This window comes from Schistosoma mansoni (assembly GCF_000237925.1).
Source record: "Schistosoma mansoni, WGS project CABG00000000 data, supercontig 0183, strain Puerto Rico, whole genome shotgun sequence".
Taxonomy (NCBI): domain Eukaryota; kingdom Metazoa; phylum Platyhelminthes; class Trematoda; order Strigeidida; family Schistosomatidae; genus Schistosoma; species Schistosoma mansoni.
Window position 1 is genome coordinate 379,167 of NW_017386067.1, and position 24,029 is coordinate 403,195.

At 34.5% G+C, this 24,029-nt stretch overlaps 2 non-coding genes across 2 annotated transcripts; one reads left to right on the plus strand and one right to left on the minus strand.

Moving 5' to 3' along the window:
- Positions 1–4,937: 4,937 nt before the first annotated feature.
- Positions 4,938–5,008, minus strand: Smp_tRNA_00926_Pseudo_GTT.1.1. Its single transcript has one exon. It is a non-coding gene (tRNA).
- Positions 5,009–7,748: 2,740 nt separating this feature from the next.
- On the plus strand, positions 7,749–7,815 carry Smp_tRNA_00455_Pseudo_TTG.1.1. The gene has a single exon. It is a non-coding gene (tRNA).
- Positions 7,816–24,029: the final 16,214 nt, after the last annotated feature.

Genomic DNA, 24,029 nt, shown 5'->3' on the forward strand with positions numbered 1-24,029 from the left:
TCAAAGATAGAATCGTTTTCGTCTCTTCACCCCCCACTTTGAACTCACGCAAACTAGCCTCAAAGTTATGCCAGTCAGCCTATCGCGTCAAGGTCCTAATCTACATTAGACAAGTTATCCTCGGCACGAAAATGGGTAGACAGATCAAGGACGTAACAGATGTAATGTGGATTTATTAACACTCAGGATACATATCACCAAATAAATTCTGAAACCACACCGTCCTTATACCGAAGTACAATCATTTCCATACTGATTTCTTCTTTACACACATAGTGGTTTTATATACGTCACACATGTTACTGTAAAATCATCCACAATGAATTTAGTTCACCTAAATTGATATAAGAACAATAATGAATGAAAGTTTACCCATGTAAGATTAAATGAAATGCACACTGAATTGATAAGATAAATATTGCCTTAAATTATTATTTCATCTTTTTCATTTCCTCAATATAAACTAACTTATCACAAAAGGGTTGGTCGCGCAATTTCGTGGATTGCTTGAGGTTAGACATTAACATCACTGGATTCCGGCTCAGTGGTCTGTCGGTTAAGTGCTCTGGCTCGAGACTGGTAGGTCCTGGGTTTGAATCTCGTGAGGTGAGATCGTGGATGCGCACTGCTGAGGTGTCCCACAATAGGACGAAACAGCCGTACAGTGCTTCCAGGATTTCCAAGGTGGTCTAACTTCCATTGACTCATGATCTTAACTATATAAAATAAATTAACTTAATTGGAGAGATTTTAATCTGAATTCAACCATTTGGTACCTTCATTTTCATCAATCACTCTAGTCAGTCATCATTAATTTAGAGCCCGGTATAAATATGCATTGGTTCAAGTTGTCGTTACCATATAAATGCAACAGAGTGAAGTTAACCAGATGAGTAGTAAATAAAATCGAAACTATGCAGCTAAAGTGAAAATAGAGAAGATTGATAACAAAGAGTATAGTTGGGAAACTTAAAAAAAGAGTGCACTATTAAAACACTATTGTGACCAATTCTGATTTATGCTTCCTAAAGACTTCAATCACTGATTGTTGTTATTTAGCTAAATGACCCTAACCGATTAGTATGCATCTATAAAGGTGGATCAGTTCAACAATTAATAACTGACTATATGGACTGATACCAGTTGACATTGCTCTCCTTGGTAGGAGATGGCTATGAGTACATGACGAATGTCCAAAGCACTTCAGTCGATAAAAATTTCAAACTTCATTAACCTATTCAACTTCTTTTACTAATAATGTACACCTGACCTCAACACTACCCACTTTGTTGTTCCACTTTACGCGGACAATACTTTGGAAATTTTGGTGATGCAGTAATTGAGTGCGGTTCAGAAAGAGAATTATGAAGGAGGAATTATTAAAAAAACCCATCTTATCAAATTCGCATTCCAGGAATCTTATGTTAAACCTTCACAACTCCTAAACTTACCACACAAACTATTGTATCTGTTTCTGGATCTCATTCAATTACCGCCTTACCCGACCCCCTATGTTTTTGAATTCCATCTCCAAGTGACCTCACATCTGTTCTTGCACAAACATATATATACAGTTATTATTGATAAACTTTCTCATTCTAGTTCTTTCCGTCATCAATGTCAATTATTTCACCTTATATAACACCTCAATGTTACCTTTCAATACATATATGGTTGTAAACAGCTGATGGGAAACCTTCGAAATATAATGAATTTATAATATTCTAACTCACTTGTTGTTCCAGCTTTATTCCAATTCACAAAAGGAACCAATTGCTTGAAGCATTCTACAGCCTGCACAAATCTTTTACCATGTTTCATAGTTATGATATTATACGAAAAAAAATCTGAGATTGTGTGATAACAAACGTGTCATAAGTTTAGATAACTCATCATAAAAATATCTTATTAATACCCAAAAGCAAAGAAAAGTGTCTTCCATCTTTTAAACAATCAATTAGAAGTGTTTGCAAAAAATTTAGTTTACCGTCACCATATACACAACAGTTTAAGTGTACTTTTCTTTCAACAGTAGTAATTTATTTTATTTATTTAAACACATAAATATTGGTACAAAGGGGCACCGAATACATATGCCCTACACAAATGTCATTTGATTTATGTGAGGGCTGTGATACTGTCCAGGTGCCCAAACTAAAACAGGTGGTTTTCTTAGGGGGCCACATCCGGAGCCTTTGATCTAAAGATCTGATCTACCAGTCAGTGAATCATCGTGAGGAGATGCAATCCCATGGTAGCCGGTGACCAGCAATTGATTCATACGCCATTTGTTCCGTCAGGATACTGGAGCCCATGTGTATCATTGGTTTGGAATGAGGGTTTTCCAACTCCCGTAAGTGGACTTTTCGTGTTCATCAACCCGGTTAAAGCGCCGGACATTCGCTTTTCGTCTTCTCAATTCTGTAAACAACACCCCCGCCACGAGACGGCAGTGAGTAGGACTTCCCTGGCAGAGTTATACTATTGTATATACATAAAGAATGATGATTCCTCTGAGAAAATATAAAGCTGAGTTTTTTTTCGTCTTATTATGACACAAATTCTAAACAAATATATGAACAGAAGGATAAATAGATAAATGGATAGATAACAGAATGTATTATTGAAGAATGATTATATATGTATTAATTAACCAATCAAATGAAAGAAAAATAATGACACTAATTTGATTGGTTAATCTTTTTCTTAAAAATATATATAAACAACTGATTATAAATTAAATTACACGATCACCCGATTTATAAACAGAAGTATTAATTCCTATGCTTCTTATTAAATATTAATATATTCTGACATTTCCACAACTGAGTACAATTTCTCAAAGAACAAAAGTAAGTTCATTTTGTATTGTTTGTTTGAATCTTCGTATTGATGTTTAGAATTGCATTTGATAAGTGTCTTATTAACATATGTGCATCCTCTGAGGATTGTCTCGATATTGTCTTAATCCATAAGTATTATAAAATGAGATGGATGGTGGTTAGTAGTGGAATCCAGGACTCACGTTTCATCCTACTTGGGACTTGTCAGATGGATGTACATGCATCCTAGAGTTGATGTCCACTCCAGGACTCAAACTCAGAACTGTTCACTCCAAACACCATCACGTTATCCACTTAGCTACTGAGTCCTGATAGAAACTTGCTTGTGTAATGGGGCGAATTTCAAATTATTTGTTTGAATCTTCCCATTGATGTTTAGAACTAAAATTAATCAGTCTCTCATTGTCATATGTGCATCCTGTTTGGATTATAATCGATTTTAGAGAGATATAAATGACGGTTATTTGTGAAACTAATGATACCTTTTTAATATTAAAACTATACTATGGTGTTTTTAAATTATCGCTACGAGTCATTTGATTTTTTTACAATGAAATAAATCTATTTCCGAAATAAATACTGATTTTATATAGTTGAGATCATGAAGGTAGACCACCATAAAAAACCTGGAAGCACTCGATGGCTGTTTCGTCTTTCTGTGGGACTCCTCAGCAGTGCGCATCCACGATCCCGCCTCGCGAGATCCTAACTCTATCATTGACAGAACTTATTAAGTAATTTAAAGATAGAAGGAATGAATAGATAATAAATGCAATGTAAAATCATTGATGCAATACAATTGAATACAATAGGAACAAAAAACAAATCCACTTTTGCTGCCATTTTGTTTATAGAGTGGAAATGTTATTTTGTTAGGGAAAGTTGACACTGCTTACTAGGTGAATGAAATAGACTTAGAATTAGACGACTAAATTCTATGAACAGTGAACAGTAAACCATATGATATCATCATAAGAGGTTAAGTGGAGATTTCGGTATTTTCATAGCTGAGGTGTCCCATAATAGGACGAAACGGTTGTCCAGTGCTTCCAGGTTTTCCTTGGTGGTCTAGCTTCAATTGACTGATGCTTTCAACTATGCAAATATGATATCAGTTATTGACAAGTGAATATTTTTTCTATTCAGTAATTGAAACTTTTGTACTTCAAAGGAGTAAATTGTAAATTTGGATAATTGAGTAGTTGTGCAAACATTCATAATTAGAGTATAACTCGAAGCCGAGTACATAATTCCATGTTAGATAATGAGTTAACCTTGCTAATAAAGGTTACTAGTAGGTAATCGATTAGTATGTCATACTTATTATAATGTTGTTTTTTCTTAGACATTCTGTATAACTGTAAAGATTAACCATGCTTCATGACGTAAGAATATTCTCCCATTCAATACAATAGATCTAATTGTATTACAGGTTAAATGAATCTTAGAGTTATTATCCTTTAATTCAATATTATGCTATTCAATATGTTCAATACAAGATATTAAGATGTTGAACTAATTATTCATATTGAGATCTTGTTTTCTATAAGTTAAATATAATCTATCTGCCTCATATTACTTACTTACGCTTGTTACCCCTCTTGGATGAGCATAGGCTGCGTACAGACACTTTCCACTGAACTCTGTCCTGGGAAAACTTTTCCAGTTGTTTCGTAGTACTATTCATCGTTTTCGTGTCTGCTTCCAATTCCTGACACAGTATGTTCTTTAGTTTTCCTGTTTTTCATTTCTCTTTAGGATACTGTCTTACATTCATTCTGATCATAAGTTTCAAACAATATATATTGTCGTTCATTTTCAAACTATGATTTTTCATAGAGGATGACAGTATCGACTATTTTGCATATATTTTGAGAGTTTTGTACCATGAACTAATATTGGTTAGATAACTAATGAAAACCGCGAAAAGCTTGATAGTTTTTTACACTCTATTATGAAACTCCTTAGTATTATGCACTCATAATTCCATTATTAAGATAGTGGTTGGAGGTAGTCGACAGAAAACTCTAAACCTAGGTTTAATTCTACTTGGCACTCGTCAGCAAAGTTCACCCGTAATCTTGGGAGGACTGATATCTCCTAACGGATTCGATCCCGTGTCATCTAACTTAACAGTTAGAGACGTTACCACTGAGCTATCGAGGTCGTGACTAAACTTCTGTAGAATTGAGATGTACTTACAATTGATTGATCATTGGATGCTGATCAATATTATGTGTATCAGGTCTTTGTTAGTGCAGATCAAATCCTATCGATCAAGTTTCAATGTGGCCACTAGTCTAGGTGACTCGACATTACATACACTATATTGAGACATAATGGTAGTTGGTCGACTAGATTCGATCAGCACTAAGAAAGACTTGACATACATGACAATGATCACTCAATGATCAATCAATTGTATAAACTAAACTATTTCAGAATAAATATTTGTTGATATATATGCATTGACAAAATAACTGACCTTTTTTACCCAATTCATCTTTCCAACTTAAGTCAATAGACTGTAATAATATATATATTTCATATTTAAAGTATGTTAATGACACGGTGTTATGTATATTCTGTAAACATAAATGTGATTGAGTATTTGGGAAATTATATACATATATACATATAGCCGGTAATATCGTACATTACCAGACTTCTCATTGCAATAATTAAGTTCAAGGTAACACATAGATGACAAATTATATTTTAGTGTTTTTTTGGCGAGTTAGTTTTCTACGGGATGGGGTCGCTAACCCAATGCCCAACCTTCCCTCTCTTTTACCCGAGCTTGGGACCGGCAGTAACTCTAGAAGAGCTACAGACGGAGTTTACAAATTATATACATATATATATATACATATATATATTTCTTGTCACCTCGACTATAATAACATTTGAATAGACAAATAATATATATTGTTAACAAATGGTAAGCTATTGCAAATTAGGTGACACATCCACCACTGTCTTCTGATATTCATCAACATATGCTCAATAGTGATCAGCTCCAAGAGGTATTTCCTGGAGTTCTAGTGAGAAGCAGTAACCAGTGGAGTTCAACCAGAACTGTTGTGAGATAGTAACTCACTGAAGAAAATGGTGAATGTGTCGCTCAATTTCGTGAATCGGTTGAAGTTAGACATTAACAGCGTTCGATGCCGGCTCACTGGTCTAGAGGTTGAGCGCTCGCGCGCGAGACTAATAGGTCCTGGGTTTGAATCTCATGAGGCGAGATCATGGATGCTCACTGTCAAGGAGGAGTTCCACAATAGGACGAAACGGCCGTGCAATGTTTTCAGGTTTTCCATGGTGGTCTGACTTCAATTAGCTAATGATTTCAACTATTGTAATTATTATAATATCCACGAAACCCCGTTTCTGATATAACAAATTAATTCAATTAATGATCTGTAATATTTTTATTTGAATATTTCTTTGATGAAAATGAATCAGTTATAACACTTTTTTTAAACAAAGTAAACCATATAATTACTGGGTAGTAATTAAACTGAATGTACATATCATTTATTATATGTATAAAAACCGGACTAATGAAATTTCATAGTTTAAAGACTAAATCCAAAACTAATGGATAGAAATGTAGTTATGAGAGTAATTTGAGAGTGTACGGATCTAAATGTGTGTGTGTGAGAATGAGAGACAGCTGATTCTACTAAGCTCAATGTGTATGTATAACCTCAAATGAAACTGATCTACGGTAACTTTAAGTTATCGAGAACGTTGAGTTATGGTGTATGCTACTTATATCTGTCGATATAAGTAGAATGTGACAATAATAGAAAGTGTAAAACCTGGCAGGAGCAAACTATGAAGGTCGACTTGAATAAAACAGAAACGAAATTCGAAAACAATTGTGAATCAAAAGAATCATATAGAACATGAAGGATAAATGATGAAAATTTGCAAATGAAGTATTTAGTGTATGGTTCTCATTTCGTATAGAAATGCAATTGGTCGTTCCCATCTGTGTTCTCATTCACAACAGAATCACCTAGTTGTTATTTAATCGTTCACATTAAATCAACTTTATTTCAGTTCTAATATCATGTAAGGTTCATTTAGGTTACTAGTTAAGTTACTGTTTCACTATCGATGCCACTAATCGGTTAAAGTAAAACATACACTGGAATCAATTAGATTCATGTTAGTCACTATTGAATGTTTGAACCCAACTCAAAATATGATAATGTATTCCATGAACTAAGTATGGTCTAACAATACTTTGATAATAGGACTTTTGGTACTAATAGACACTACAAGAATTAAACAATCAAGACAAATTGAAGTGACTGTAAAAATGATAATGAGAAGTTGATCCCGGTGTTTATGTTATCTGGAACTTAGAAAAAATGAAGGCTTCAAAATCGAATCATCTAGCTTAGAGAAGACAACATTATCAAAAGTATCCATCTGAATTACAAACTTTCTTCAAATTTCTATTCAAGAAAGTGTTGACCAGGATGTTGATCATTAACTGAAACTCACATAAAATTAGTGTAGCGGAAGAGCAAATAAACGAAGAAAATTATCAGTTTGATTTTGAGTTAGTTTAATATGATAAATTCATCATAATCGCTATTTTGAGGTGTCAAATATTAGAGTAACTTATGGAGTACTGTAACTGATCGAAAAGATTCACTTAGTATTGTTTTTTGGGATCTTCCCATTGATGTTTAGGACTGCAAATGGTCAGTCTCTTATTGGCATATGTGCATACTCTGCGTATTGCCTCGATATAGCCTAAATTCACAAGCATGGTAAGCAAAGATGGATAGTGGCTAGCAGTGGAAAACATCAATGGGAATATTCAAACAAACAATACTAAGTGAATTTAAACTCCATCCCATTGCACAAGCAAGTGGTTATCAGGACTCAGTAGCTAAGTGGATAACGCGATGGCGTTTGAAGCGAAAGGTACTGGGTTCGAGTCACAGAGTGAACATCAACAAGTCTGAGATGCATGTACATCCAACTGACGAGTCTCAAATAGGACGAAACGCCTGTTCTGGATTCCACAGCTAGCCACTATCCATCTTTGCTGAGCCAAAAGATATTATAAACCGATCACTGTGTCTTAATGACATTTCAAAACTTACTAAATATATACTTAATTACTTACGTCTGTTACCCTTTGTGGAGAAGCATAGGCCACCGACCAGAATTCTCCATCAAACTCTATCCTAAACAATCTTTTCCAGTCGTTTCCAGTTGCTATTCATTTCTCTGATATCTGCTTACAAGTCCCGACGTAGTGTGTTTTTCAATCTGCCTCTTTTCCGTTTCCGTTCAGGATACAATTTGTTGATTTCCACAATTTATGTCCTATACTATTCATAAATGTATATTTTATTTTTACTAACGATCACGTCAGGTATAGGTGTCTTTCCAAGTAAGAGGGATATCACTTTTTATAAGTTGAATGGTTTAACCGTGAAACTTTCATTATTTTTCTGGATAGCTTTTACTTAAAGTGAATTATCCATAATTTATCAACAAATGACTGACAACTAGTTCTGTTAATTTCAAATTCATTTACATCATTGATTTCAATTCTATTATCATTCATAAATTAACAAAATCTTCTTTCATTGAAATCATGAACAGATTGATGTTAAATAACCATTGAAAAGCTGGAATCACTGGATGGTCATTTCGTCTCAGTGTGAGACTCTTCAGAAGTCCGTATCCACAATCTCGCACACGGTATTCGAATCTATCACCTCTGAATCTAAAGGTCCTCTTTTCTAGCCAACACTAATCTTCCATACTTTATTGAATTGTGTGTTATATTTAGTAGGTCAACCTATTATTGATCATAAAACTAACAGGATTGTATATTTCGATATAAATCAATGTTGATTTGATGTACTTTTTCTTTACTCTTCGAAAATTGGAAAATGTTAGTTTTCATGATAGTTATTTTGCCACCCACAATAATGTCTTTTGCATCTTACCATTCAGAGTTGATTCAAATAGTTTTATGTTGAAACGACGATTTAAATCGACCATCAGTAGAAACCGTACTTGGTTCAACTCATCTATATCAGAAGCAAGGGTTAAGTTTGTCTCAAAAACCAAAATGCCTGTGATTGAATGTATCACTTCATATTACATCTATCGAACTTCACGTATTTGTGTACACACCTATGCAAACTAAAGATGGTGCAACATATATCTCAGGGACTACAATAACAAATAAATTCCAACTGTCAAATCAGAGAATAAGATTGACAAACATTTTCCTCTATTGTTTAATATTGGGTTGAAACCAATCAAAGCATTGATATCATTTAAGCTTTAGTAGCATTTAATAAGTGTCTAAGGGCGTATACTGAGATTTACTGAAATTTTAGCCATCCAAGGATTCAAATCCTTCATGTTAAGCCTACCATAGTAACACTAAGCTATTATCTGATCTGCTGTGATCCATATTATCTTCCTTACTGCTTTAATTTCCCCTTACCTTCCAGCTCGTCTAAATAACCTTATTATTTTTGTTTCATGTACATAAATACCTTAAAAAATAAAGGTGTGACCATATTATTTTTTTTAAACTATACTATGATAATATGTATCGACATAGTTTCAATATCATTCATCTTCCCCTTACCATATTACTTAAATACCCCCCTCCCTCTTTCAATATTTAAACACCAGAGAGTTATACCATTATCTCTTATTAAATTTAACTAAAATAATCTCTATACCTTATCAGAATAAAACTTTATGCATAAATGAAAATGGTTTACCAAAAAGAAAAAGAGGAAACATTTTTTTAAATGTTTTCTCTTTGGATATACCTTGTATCTACCCCACTATTCTATTTGCAATTAATTATACCAAAAAAATATTTTTTTATTGACAAAAAGTGACCTATGTAATTATTCTCTTATTACATTCGTATACTTGAATATATATTATATATATGATTATTTAATTAGGTTAATTGTTTTGAAATATAACCTTGAAATAGTTCAAACATAATGATGATAATACTAAGAGTATTCAGTAGTAGTCATAGTAGTAGTAGTGGTAGTAGTAGTAGTAGTAGTAGTATTAGTAGTCGTCGTAGCAGTAGTAGTCGTAGTAGTAGTAGTAGTCGTAGTAGTAGTGGTAGTAGTAGTAGTAGTCATAGTAGTATTAGTAGTAGTAGTAGTAGTCGTCGTCGTAGTAGTAGTGGTAGTAGTAGTAGTAGTCATAGTAGTAGTAGTGGTAGTAGTAGTAGTCGTAGTCGTCGTCGTAGTAATAGTAGTGGTAAAACTAGTAGCAGTAGTAGTAGTGGTAATACTAGTAGTAGTGGTAGCAGTAGTAGTAGTAATATTGATAATAATAATAGTAATAATAATAATTTATAATTCACAAAATGATTTTTATTATTTTTTTCTTTTAAATTGACCAATAAAAAATTAGTAAATATTTATTTTCACCTTGATATATAAGGCACGATTTTTTTTGTTTCTATCCAAATTGTTATTGCCTCCAACTTTTTTTTTGTTTTTCTTTTTATTTCAATAATTAATGAAACTAATCGAATATAGAAAAAATAATAAGAAAAAAATAAAAAAAAATAATTAAATGAGAATTAGGAAAAAACGAAAAAAGAGAAATAAAAAAAATTATAAAGGGAAAATTGAAATTAATGAATATTTTCAGAAGGGAGTTTTGTGGATATTATAGTCATTTCAATAGTTGAGATCATGAGTCAATGGAAGCTGGACGACCATGGAGAACCCAGAAGCATAGAACAGACACTTCGTCATATTGTGGGACTGCTCAGTGATAGTGCGCATCCACGATCCCGCCTAGCGAGCAAGATTCGAACCCAGGACCTATCAGTCTCGCGCCAGAACACTTAACAGATAGACCACTGAGCCGGCCAACATCCAACGGTGTTAATGTCTAACTTCAACCGATTCATAAAATTGAGCTACACATCCACCAATGTCTTCAGTGAGTTACTATCTCACAACAGACCCGGTTAAACTCCACTGATCAGTGCTTCTCACTAGAACTCCAGGAATTACCTCTTGAAGCCAGTCACTAGTGAGCACATGATCATTATTAGAAGGGGGTTTTGTGGATATTTTACTAATTTTATATGGCTGAAATCATGAGTCAGTTGAAGCTAGTTAGAAGAATTAACCAGTTGAGTTCATTCAGGTCTGTTTGGAGATATCAACTCACTGATGACATTGGTTAATGGTTGCTCAATTTCGTGGATTGTTTAAAGTAAGACATTAATACCGTTGGATTCTGGCCATCTCTGTGGTTTACAGGTTGAATGCTGACGCGCGAGGCTGATATGTTCTGTGTTTGAATCTCGCGAGTAGAGATCATGGATGCGCACTGCTGAGGAGTCTCACAATGGGACGAAACGGCCGTCCAGTGCTTACAGGTTTTCTTTAGTGGTCTAGCTTCAATTGGCTCATGATCTCAACTACATAAAATTACTAAAATCTCCACAAAACCCCCTTCTGGCAATCAACTTCAGTTAAATTTTAAAAAAAACATATGGGTAATCCATTGGAGGAAGAAGGATGATATGAAATTTTCATTTATATTCTATTTCATTTTTCACTATTACATAACTAGATTAATAAAAATAATACATTTTTAAATACCCTAATAAGTAGAAAACTGAGGTTTTTAAATTTTTCGATGTTTCGTCACTCAGTGTAAACCACTTCTTCAAAGAATATGTAAACACATTAAATTAACCTAAGTTTAAGTAATACAGAGGAATAAAGTCGAGATATTTAGTGAGATCAATCAAAGAAACATGTCTGACCAAGTCAATATCACTTCATTTCTGTCGAATAGATGTAGATGAGACATGTTTTTGTATTTATATTTCTGTATGTATGTTAAAGCATGTAAAATATAGAAGGATAAAGTTGAATTTCTATGTACGATAATGATGTAAGATGTAAATTGAATGAGTAGATATGTCTCACATAAATCACACTGACCGAAATGATAGGATATTGATTTGGTTAGACCTGCTTTTTGACTGGTTACATCAAAAATAAATGCTTCGTTCTTTCATATTATTTAAATTTGGGTCGATTTAATTTGTTTAATTATTCTCTGAAGAAGTGGTTTACATTGGGTGACGAAACGTCAGAACATTCATAATTTGATGTTTTCTACCTATAAGCATATTACAAAATATTATACTCAATTTATTCGAAATTATCAAGTCAAACCTTCGCAGTTGTACCTGCTAACTAGATTGTATTTATCACAACAGGAATAAGCATAGTACAAGATCAACAGATTTAAGATTTTTACAAACAGATGTTGATTCAAGATATTTTAAAAGACTACGTATTTTACTTACTCCTGTTGCCCTTCTTCGAGGAGTATAAGTCGCCCACTAGTATTCCCCAACAAACTTTGTTTTGGACAATTTTTTTCAGTTCTTTCGAGTTGTTAGTCATTTCTTTGATGTCTGATTACAAGTCCCGACGCAGCATGTTCTTCGATCTATCTCTTTTCCTTTCGCATTGAAGATTTCAATTTATAGGTTGGCTTGTGATGCAGTTTGGTGATTTTCTTCAATGTAAGTCCTATCCACCATCATCGACTTTTCCTGATTTCCTCTTCAGCTCGAACTTAGTTTGATCTCTGACACAGTAGTTCGCTGTTATTGATGTTCGGACAACGGATATGGAGTGTTTTGGGTGGACAATTGTTTATAAATACCTGTATATTCTAAACTATAAATTTATTAGTTCTGTAGGTTTTGGCTCCGTACAACAGAATCGCCTTGAAGTTCGTATTGAGAATTTTTACTTTGAGGTTTTGTGACAGTTGTTTCGAGTTGTATATGTTCTTTAATTGTAGAAATGTAATCTTAGCTTTGCCAATCCTTGAGTTCATATCTGCATTTAATCCTTCTCGTTCATCGATGGTGCTTCTCAAGTACGTGAGACACTCAACATGTTCCAGATTTTCTCCTTCCAGTGTGGTTGTGTTGGTGCCCATTAAGTTTCATCTTAGTACCTTGCTTTTTCCATTAGATATGTTAAGGTAAATCATTGCTACACTAGCTGTCTTCACCTGTTGCTGTATACTCCATATTGAATGAAGTATACACATGGTGGAAAAGATTTGTAGCTCAGGTGGGTGAAGTATACACATAGTCCGTTTTACTATTGAGATTAATAATGCAGAAGTAATTTTTACATCATGAAACGTGACAAACTCTTGAACATTTTAAAATTTCGAAGTGACAGCCTGTTGGCCAGTCTCCAGCAAGGATTCTTTAAAAATTCATACCCATAAACTCATATGTTGCTAAATTAATATCATCTGTCAGGTACTGTGAGATTTGTTATGAACATTAGATTCAGATACAAACATATCCAACCATCGATACTACTAAGAAGAATGAGAGATGATTAGGAAGCTTAGGATAATAAACTGAATGCAAATATTTGCAAAACGTTGGTATGCATTTCATTTATTCATTCTATTCAAAGAAAGAGACAGAGGCTTGGAACTGAACTAGGTATCTCATTTAAATTTTTCAAATACATCTTTACCTTGAGATGGCTTATGACCCAAGGCATGACGTATGCTTAGACTTTCTCAGCTTATCGAGATCATTAAATTAAAATCACTGATCATTATTACCATTCACAAGAAAGTTCAATAACTTTGGTCAGTTAAGTTCTTTCTCTCAAATTAGTTAGCTTCACAGTTTACAGTATCCAATTCAGTAGTCTTGGAGTATATTGTTTTTTATTTAACTCCTAGGTCTCAACCGCCACGATCCTGTGTAAGTTCGCGAATTCTATCATTTAAGAAGTAGGAAAAAAAACAATAGAATGGAAATATTCGTCCATTATCATCCCTGACTTTCAACAGTCCTCCGACTTTCATAATTTCAAGATGAAAACCATTTCTAAAGATAATCTTATTAGTCTCGCAACGCTACCAATATAGTGGTAGGATAAAGAAGTCAAAAAAAATGTATTGAAGTGTAGTTTTTGGTCGTCTTCAATTAAGAAGAAGCTTAATTGTCAGTAAAGTCAAAAAAGTTACCTAATGTCTTAAAACTACTAATAAGTAATATATTGAGTAATATTTGCTTTTTAAAGCATAGTAATATCATTTTATGAATTAAGTAAGTAATTCATCATGTAAGCGCAGGTTCATGTACCCAACTTTGAACCCTACCACTTATACTAGACTTACGAAACTGTCTTAACCAAAGTATAAATGGTAGGATTTAAATCTGCCGCTTACTATTTGTTATAACTTGTCGCCTTATGTGCTTTATTGATGTAAAAACGTAATGATACCTCCAAATAGAGAATGGTGAATTATCGACCGGACTATTGACGCATAAACCCTTACGAGCAGTCTAGAGTCGTTATCGGTCCTACTTCCTACCTAGTCCTGCTTTTTAAGTCCAGAACACCACTAACAGCCTATGTCATATGAATTATGTATTTCAAATATACTTGGTTTATATACGAACCAAACGGACTACATCGCATAACAAAATAGAAAGTAACATTTGTACAAAATCTAGTCTCGTATTGGTCCATAAATGATCCTCAAAAATTACCATTCATAATTCTCGTCGGGATATAACACTACTAGGAAACTAACTGATTTACTTCCAAGTCATCGTTATAGGCTACTGATATGTAGTTGATTTATGCTAATATCATTACCACTTCATACCAAGTTACCATGCATACTCTGAGTCAAGATTACTGTTGTTATCTGAAACCTGATATCTACACTTAACATTAGTCAGTCACTGACAACCTAACTTGAGCATGCAACGGTTCAAAATGTCACTTCAAATAATTATTTTACATAATTCAATAGCCTCATCTATGATGACAGTTTCTTATCTAAACTACTAGTTTAAGTGTAATACAACAACGGTTAAAACACTCTATAAAATAATTAAGAATAATACATAACAATACATATGTATAAATTTATTTACATGAATCCCATCAAAACACTCACTTAAAGACATAAATACTTAGTTGAAAGCACTTTGTATTTGTAATGTAGTTGAGATCATGAGTTAATTGAAGCTATACCACTGTGGCGTGGTCTACTTATATTCATATAAGTAGTATATGGTGTTGGTCAGACATAGAATGTATTTTGGCAGAAGACCGATGAGGAAAGAACTGAAACGAAGCGCAATCGGTAGGAAAATGCACGAACAATGGAATTATAGAAGAAACAGTGAAGATCGAGACTAATGATTGTTAATTTGCAAATTGACTGTCCATTGTATGGTTTTCAGAATTTACTGAGATTGTCTGTAATTTTTGCTTAAATACATTCGATTGTCCCCAACCAGTGTTCTGTTCACTAGACCACCATGGAAAATCTGGTAGCAATGTACGGCCGTTTCATCCTATTGTGGGACTGCTCAGTAGCAGTGCGCATCCATGATCCCGCCTCACCAGATTCAAACCCAGGATTTATCAGTCTCGTGCGCGAGCTCTTAATTGTTCTTATTTATCGATGTTAGGTAGATAATAAAAATAAACTAAGAATGATTGCCAGAGTTACTACTTGGCGGTTGTTCAATCTAAAAAATATCTTATTCCTACAAGAGATTACCACAGACTTGAATATCTTAATGTTATTGTCTTAGATTGTATGACAGAATAATGAGACTTTGAATTTTTGTGGAGTCTTGTTTTTTTAGCTGGATGGTTTGGTCGTGGAGCTTTCATCCTCCTTCTGAACGACATCATCAGCACAAATTTCAGGTAGAAGTGAAGTGTTTAAATTTCACAACATGTGATTCACAGCTTGTGGAGAAATTCAAACACTTCACTTCTAGCCAAACTTTGTGCTGATGATGTCGTCCAGAAGGACGATGAAAGCTCCATGACCAAACCATCCAGCTCAAAGAAAGAAACTCCATCAAAATCACCCACCTGAGCTAAAAACTTTCTCCACCATCTCAGAGACTTTGAATTTCACAAAGACTATTGATTTTTTAAAAAAAGGTTCCAAATATTCCCTGATGACAAATTTTTAGTCCAAGATTTCTTGGAGTGTCAGTACTTTTATTCAACTATCTATTCTTAAAATTTAATATATCTGATATTGATTAAATTCATTTAGTATTGTTTGGTTGAATCTTCCCATTGATGCTTGGGTCTACAACTGGTCAGTCTCTTATTGGCATATGTGTATCCTGTGCGTATTGCCTCGATATAGCCTAAATTCACAAGCATCGTGAGCAAAGATGAATAGTGGCTAGCAGTGGAATCCAGTTTGACACGTGTTTCGTCCTATTGATATACTGATATTGATTCATTTAAACCCTTTTCCAAATTTTATCTTAATCAATAAAATCTAATTAACATTAATAAAACTAAACAAACAAGATATTGATTATTAATAGATAATCAATCAATCAATCAATGTAAATACTTATTTCAGTTTGATAAATTAATTTATTGATTTTTTTTTTCTAAAATTGTATACTTACATTAAATTATTGATTAGTTTATGTTAATTACTAATAGTTCAATCCAATCAAATTTATTTATTGATTGGATCATTAAAAATAAAATATAATTATCAGAAGGAAGTCTTGTGGAGATTTCAGTAATTTTATAGCTGAATTCATGAGTTATTATAACCTGAAAGCCCTGGATAAACGTTTCGTTCTAGTATGGGACTCGTCAGCAATGCGTACCCATCACTCCTCCCGCGGGATAAGAATTCAGGACCCATAGGTTAATATGTTGTTTTTGAGAGTATAGATAAGCTTTTTTTAATTCATCAAAATGCTTAAAATCTAAATTAGGCACAAATTCCTGTAGATTGTCTACAGTCATCATCGTATCGAGTAATCGCGATTAACTTCCATACTGTTCAATTGATTTTCCATAACTGTTAAAACAAGGTAGCTCTAGAGAGTTTAGTGTTCTCACTGTAGTAAACAGTTCTTTGACTTGACAAATCCTCTACTTGGACGCTTGATCTGGTTTCCTAAGCTGTTATAGTAACCCCAGTCTAGATCTACGCAGCAACTTGAACACGAGAGACGAGGCGCGAAATATGAAAAGAATGCCTTAATCCAAAGTTAGTTTATATACAGAAAATTTAGGGTATTCATATCATTTCAGATGGCCTAGGGTTTCTGGAAAGCTCTGGAGCCCTTCTAAACATGGTTGCAGGATAGACAATCATCCAATTAGAAATATGACACGTGACTCTTCACTTTCTATGTGTTTCTGAGACACTTCTATTGAATGCTGATTAGACAACACGTTTCTCAGCATTTTCAAGGCTCCATTGAATTTTTTTCCAGGAATTTTCTGGGTCTCTCCAACAATTATCTGTAATACTTATATTTGTAAAGTTATTACTCTTTTTTATAAAACTATTTCCAAATTTAACAAGAATACCGAATTTCATATACTTTCCAATAATGGGATGTAACATAATATATATTTTATATCATTCTAGACTTATCCCAATTTAACTTCAAAGTAACTTTGATATATATCCAATAGGCTAGCAATGTTACAATATCCAATACCCTGGATTCCACTGCTAGCCACTATCCATCTTTGCTTACAATGCTTGTGAATTAAGGCCATACCTAGTCAATAGGCACAGTATGCACATATGCCAATTAGAGACTGACCAGTTGCAGTCCTAACACATCGATAGGAAGATAGGAACAAAGAATACCAAGTGAATATCCATTATTTGTCACTGTAAAAATATTTTTCCTAATGTTGACTTATTTATTAATTGATTATTGACAATATGGCCTTTTAATTAATGGAATATATTGCCTCGATAGTATGGTCTATATTTACATTTCGATTAAGATGGGTCAACAGTGATGAATAAACAAACAAATAAATAGAGTTTTTTTTTAAAAATAAAATCAACAAACGAAATAATTACGTAGTTGGAATCATGAGTCACTTGAAGTTAGACCACTATGGAAAACCTGCTCGCTAGTGACTGACTTCAAGAGACATTTCCTGGAGTTCAAGTGACAAGTAGTGACCAGTGGAGTTCAACCAGGTCTGTTGTGAGATATCAACTCACTGAAGACATTTGGTAAATGGTTGCTCAACATCCTGGATTGGTTGAAGCTAGACGTTGGATGCCGGCTCAGTGGTCTAATGGTTAAGCGCTCTGGCGCGAGACTGATAGGTCCTGGGTTAGAATCTCAGGATCGTGGATGCACACTGCTGAGGGGTCTCACAACAGGACGAAACTGCCGTCCATTGCTTCCAGGTTTTCCATAGTTGTCTAGCTTCAATTGACTCATGATTTCAACTGTGAAATAATTTCGGCCGGAAAAAAAGAAACAATGTGTCTTATCAGTTAGATTCACAACATATGTACCAATATCGTTATTTTTTTATCTGATATAGCTATTATTCGAATTCACAATCAATTCACGCTATTATTTGTGTATTCATTGAAGTTTCAAGTGATTTTTTATTATATATTTGAACACATAAATATTGATACAAAGGGGCACCGAATACATATGCGCCACACAAGTCATTTGATCTATGAACGAGCTATGATACTGCTCAGGTGCCCAAAGCGAAACAGGTGATGTTCTTAGGGGTCAACACTCAGAGCCTTCGATCTAAAGATCTGATCCACAAAGCAGTAGAGAAACGTAAGGAAATGCATGCCCATGGTAGCCAGTGACCGACGATTGGTTCATATTCCATTTGTTCCCTCAGGATCCTGGAGCCCATATGTACTATTAGTTTGGAATCAGAGTTTTTCAACTCCCCTAGGTAGACTCTCCATATCCACTGACTCGGTTAAAGCGCCGGACATTCGCTTTTCTTCCTCTCAATTTCGTAAACGACACCGGTGCCTCGAGAAGGCAGTGAGCAGGAGTTTCTTGGCGGTGGCTGTATACATGTGGCCATACGAGAACACTTCGAGAAGGAGAGCTGACTCTCCATACCTTCGGCCGTACCAGGGTATGAGTTTGGTCATATTCTAACAAAATAGTCAGTGAGCTTAGAGTTAAACAGGAAACCTAAAGATTATAGAATTCGATTCTTGATAGTTTTATTGGTTTATTCTATTCATATTAAGATGGAATAGTTATTTAGAACTCTTCAGTTTCCAATAGGTGCACTACTGATGTTAATTATTGATTATAAATTATCTATAAAAGAAAAGTAATCTCCACAAAAGTCTTTCATTCAAAACATTAACTTTATACTACTATGGTTTAACAGAAGTTAGGAATAATTTATTAATTTGCAATCTTCGTCTTGATTCTTTACTATACAGTCAATTATCAACAAGTAGAACTCACAACTATTAACTCAATTGACAGACTGATAGATAGATAGATAGATAGATGAGTGGATAGATAGATAAATAGATAGATAGATAGATGCGTGGATGGATAGGTAGATAGATAGATGCGTGGATGGATAGATAGATAGATAGATGTGTGGATAGATACGTACATGGATAGATAGTGTTAATATACATATATAATGGAAAATGTAGAACGTATGCAAAATGTCTGAATTTCACAAAAAGTAAAACTTTGCTACATTGGGTACTCTATATATATGCACATATAGCCTGAAGATATTTCCTAGAATAATTATTTCCCAAAAATAAACAGAACTAGTTTTCATATAACTTTGTCCTAATCAAGATTGAATAGACTTGAATGCAAGACTAAATGTCATTATATTTTAAAAAGTAAATCAGTTAAAATTAGATAAAAATGCAATCACTATTGATGTATATTTCGGTCAATTAGTTAAAAGTAACACAAGTCCCACCTCCATCACAATGTTAGCCCCCAAATGCCCTGGTACGGCCGAGAGTGGGGAGAGTACGCTCTCCCTCTCCAAATCCTCTCACATGGACACGCGAATATATAGCCTCTGTCAGGGAAGTCCTACTCACTGCCTTCTCGTGGCATTACTGTTGTTTACGAAATTGAGAGGAAGAAAAGCGAATGTCCGGCGCTTTAACCGAGTCAGTGGATATGGAGAGTCTACCTAGGGGAGTTGAAAAACTCTGATTCCAAACTAATAGTACATATGGGCTCCAGGATCCTGAGGGAACAAATGGAATATGAACCAATCGTCGGTCACCGGCTACTATGGGACTGCATCTCCTTACCATGCTCCACTGCCTTGTGGATTAGACCTTCAGGTCAAAGGCTCGGGGTGTGGCTCCCTAAGAAAACCACCTGCTTCAGTCTGGGCACCTGGGTAGTATCACAGCCCTCACACAAATCAAATGAGATTTGTGAGGCGCATATTTATCTGGTGCTTCCTTGTACCAATATTTATGTGTTTAAATAAATAAATAAATAACACATAGAACTTGGTCAATAAGTCCATCGATTGAGGTTATATATTGAGATGGATTTACCATAATGATAGACATAGTTGTAATATTACTTACTACTTACTTACTTACTTACTTACTTACTTACTTACGCCTGTTACCCCTTGTGGAGGAGCATAGGTCTCACACCAGCATTCTCCATCCAACTCTATATTGGGCAATCCTTTCCAGTTTTTTCCAGTTGTTATTCATCCTTTTTATACCTGCTTTTATTTCGTCATAATTATTCCTTCAACTCCCAGGGTAGAGTTTAAATGGTTTGAATTATTTTTTCTGGTTAGCGTTTTTTTAGCGAGTTAGTTTTTCTACGGGATGAGATCGCTAACTCCATGCCCAAACCTCCTAGAAGAGCTACAGGCGGAGTTAATTGTAATATTAATAATACTAAAAAAAGTCATTAGACAGAGAATATAATCAGAGAAGAAAGAATGAATTGCTGGAAGGTAAAGGTGTAAAATAGTTTTAAAACTTAAGATGTAAGAAGAGATAAACACTGAATGTAACTGATCTATTTCTGTCATTTCTAAGCTATCTCATAGAGTGTTTCAAAACATTGATTAAAACAATTACATATATCCCTACTAGTCTACATTTAGTAACAGGGTCTGTTTTGATAGCCGATGATTTTATGGATTGATGCTATATTTTGGTTTGTCCGTCCCTATCTTTATACCGATCTATTTCTACATCAACCACAACATAGGGCGTTGAGATAGGCGATGGTTCGGGATATGTAACATTTATATGTCCAAATAATAAAATACTATTTCACATTGATTAGAAACAGAGTAGTTTTTAATATCAGTATATATTTACTTTGCTACTGTTAATAGAATTCTTTCTACCAAGTTGAAATATGGTCAGTAGTTTAAGTGACTTTTAACATCACGTGAACTATGTTTTGATATTAGATGGTTAAACGCAGTCAGTAAGAAATGAATCATGACTTAGGTTTCTTGTTAGTTTTCACTAATCGACAAAACATGTCGGCAACTTTGACAGATTTAATACTCTCTATGAAATTTAAAATTGCACCATACTCAGTAGGATTCGATCAACTCTGTGGATTATTCAAGCATAATAATGGTAACTACTTCAATCATTGGAGATATTAAATCTATAATACTTATATGAGGTAGTAGTTTGTAAACAACCCATTCATATTCTTCAGTACCCCTTCCCCCCTTCCAGCCTATAGAATGGTGAAGCTTAGTAGGCCCTTCTGGAGAAGTGTTACATCGAAGCACGGCAGAACTACCGGGGCGGGATAGCTGTTTCTGCACTGGTTACGCAGAACCATTACATAACACTCACAACCCATTTTTTTTATTTTTGTGTTTGGGCAGACTCATTTTTTTACCACTCTTTTGAACCCTCTATAGTTATGCAATGACTCTTTGTAGCATTCGTAATCGTTCTGGGGTATTGGTAGAGTGGTTGATTAGGCCGATCTCCACCACCCTTATTATCGCTAACGTTAGTACATGGGATGGCTGTCATGATCCAGGAGGCACAACAAGGACGTGTGAGTCTGATTTTGCCTCCCGTTCTTCAATGCACTTCTGGTCAAACATTTTCTCCAAGACAAATATTTATTCAATTAATTTCAAACTCAGAAGTTACCATTTTACGATCAATCATCATTTTTCATCTTAAAAGCATAATTTAAATTGTTGAATTCATGAGTTAATCTAAGCATGATTACCATTGCAATCTTGCAAACATTGGACGGACATTTTTCCTAGTATGGAACTTGTCAGCAATGCACATCCACAATCCCTCATCAAAAGAGACTCGAATCCAGGATCTTCAACTCTGAAAATACTACAATCTCCACAAATCCCCATTATGACAATAATCATCATGTGTTCATTAGTAACTAACTTGAAGATGGATTTCCTGGAAATCTAGTGAGAAGCCGTGATCACGGGAGTCCAATACATGTCATGTGTGAGACAGTTAATCAATTCAGACAACGAATGAATGGTCGCTCCAATTCATGGATCGACTGAAGTTAGACATGAACATCGTTTGGTGCAGGTTAGCTCAGTGATGTAGAGGTTAAGCGTTAACGCACGATGCTGAAGGTTCTGGATTCGAGTACTTTCGGTGTGGGATCATGGCTTTGCACTGCAGACGAGTCCTATACTAGGACGAAATGGCCATCCAATTGCTTCTAGGATTTCCATGGTGGTCTAATAAATACGATATTAATAGTAATGTTACTGCACACACATATGTATATATATATATATATATAATGTTTCATACACCTACGCAATTACTAATCGTCCAATCATTCACTTGTAATTTGCGTAGGCGTTAAATAAGATAAAATAAAATACAAACAAACGAGTTCAACAATTATCAGTGAATTTAATAAATCACCAAGTCAAAATAAGAAAAAACCTGATAGCAACAACAACTCAATTTCAGATAAGTAAAAAAGAAAAGAAAATAAAGAATAACAATAGTACCTACGCAACAATTTGACTAGACAATAAATTAAAATATATTTTGCTAGACAACATTAATGTATTGGAATGAATAAAGTACAATACTAATAAAATTGTTTGTTATACAAATTTAAATAAACATTACTTACTTAATTACTTACGCCTGTTATCCCTCGTGGAGGAGCATACGCTGCATACCAGTATTCTCCATCCAACTCTGTCCTGGGCAATCCTTTCCAGTTCATCCCAGTTAACATTTATCCTTTTCATATCTGCTTCTATTTCCCGGCATAATGTGTTCTTTGGCCTTCCACTTTTACGCTTCCCGTACGGATTCCAAGTTAGAGCTTTCCACATGATGCAGTTTTGGTGATTTTCTCAACATATGTCCAATCCAATTCCAACATCTTTTCCTAATTTCCTCTTCAACTGGAAGCTGGTTTGTCCTCTCCCATAAAACGCTATTGCTGATAGTATCCGGCCAATGGATGTTGAGTATTTTGCGTAGACAACTGTTTATAAATACTTGTACTATCTTGACGATGGATGTAGTAGTTCTCCACGTTTCAGTTCCATACAGTAGGACTGTCTTGACGTTCGTATTGAAGATTCTCACTTTGAAGTTGGTTGACAGTTGTTTTGACTTCCATATGTTCTTCAATTGTAGAAATGCTGCCTTGCTTTGCCAACCCTCGTCTTTACATATGCATCCGATCCTCCTTGTTAATCAATGATGCTTCCCAGATACATTAATGTTTCCACCTCTTCCAGAGTTTTGCCATCAAGTGTGATTGTGTTGGTGTTCTCCGTGTTGTATTTGAGAATCTTGCTTTTTCCTTTGTGAATGTTGAGGCCTATTGATACAGAGGCTGCTGCTGCATTTATTGTGTTTGTCTGTATTTGTTCGTGCGTATGGGATAGGATGGCTAGATCATCTGCAAGGTCCAAATCATCTAATTGATTCTGACATGTCCATTGTATTCTGCGCTTCTCCTCAGATGTCGAAGTCTTCATAATCCAGTCAATCACCGGAAGAAAGAGGAATGGAGAGAGTAAACAGCCTTGTCTGACTCCGGTCCTCACTGTCAGTTGTACTTCATACACTGTAGTCCGTCGTATGAGTTCCGAATAATGTTGACAATCTTGTCAGGAACTCCATAGTGTCGACTAAATAAAGATGATAGAATGTAATCAACATGTTTCATTGTTACTAGATATTGTTAATTTACTGGGGATGAAATTGTTCATCTAGTGTCAGAAATATTAAGTTCGTTTGTGTTGTGTTTATGGAAGAATCAATGGTTACTTACTTACT